Source organism: Orycteropus afer, unplaced genomic scaffold, assembly GCF_000298275.1.
Source record: "Orycteropus afer afer isolate SDZICR_OR568_19922 unplaced genomic scaffold, OryAfe1.0 scaffold00106, whole genome shotgun sequence".
Classification (NCBI taxonomy): Eukaryota; Metazoa; Chordata; class Mammalia; order Tubulidentata; family Orycteropodidae; genus Orycteropus; species Orycteropus afer.
The window spans coordinates 5,795,328-5,796,165 of record NW_006921693.1 but is presented as its reverse complement, the minus strand read 5'-3'; positions in this window follow the sequence as shown (position 1 = coordinate 5,796,165).

Genomic DNA, 838 nt, shown 5'->3' with positions numbered 1-838 from the left:
GGATTGTAAGTAATCGAGAGATGATTTAAAGTGTAAAGAGTGTACTGGTTATAAAGTGTACCGTGATATATAAGGGACCTGAGCAATTGTGGATTCTGACACCCGAGCAGTTCTGGGAACCAATCCCCTGCAGATACTGAGGGACGACTGCAGTCCCCACCCCAGTGATTTACGAGCAGGGGACGAGTGCATCGTGAGCAGTCAATGTGCCCTTCACCCTGCGTTAGTACTTGTGAATGGTAACGAACAGAACTTTAGAGACGGAGACTGCCGAACTCACTGAGATGGCAGCATCACTTTTTATAACTGAGGTGATTAAACTCAGGAGCAGCAGCCAGGTACCCTGATGCCATGCTACGGAATTTAACCTTATTTCTTCTGCGCATGTACGGGCTAGCTTGCTAGCTTAAAAAAAATACTAACAAAGAAACATCTAGTTAAATGTTTTGATATTAGCTAATATTGATTTGCTAAGAATTGTATAAAAGTAGTAGGAATTTTTCTAATAATCAAATCACTACTGTACATGTTAAAGTGTCCCCTTAGTCATTTTACATGGTATACCCACACTATAAAAAGCCAGACTTAGGGACAGATAAATGTCTTTTTGATGATGGCTTAATTCTAACAAATGCTAAATTATGCTGCAAAATTTATTCATAGAACCTCTTAAGAAAAACCCATATAGGTTTGTTTTTTTAAATTTTCAAAGATGCTTTGCCATTGACCACATTTCTAATCACATGGAAAGACCCTTCATGAGGTTTCTGTGACCAATCCCTGAGAGTAGACTGGTGTTTCATTTCCATGAACTTGTTAATATTACATGTGGACAATA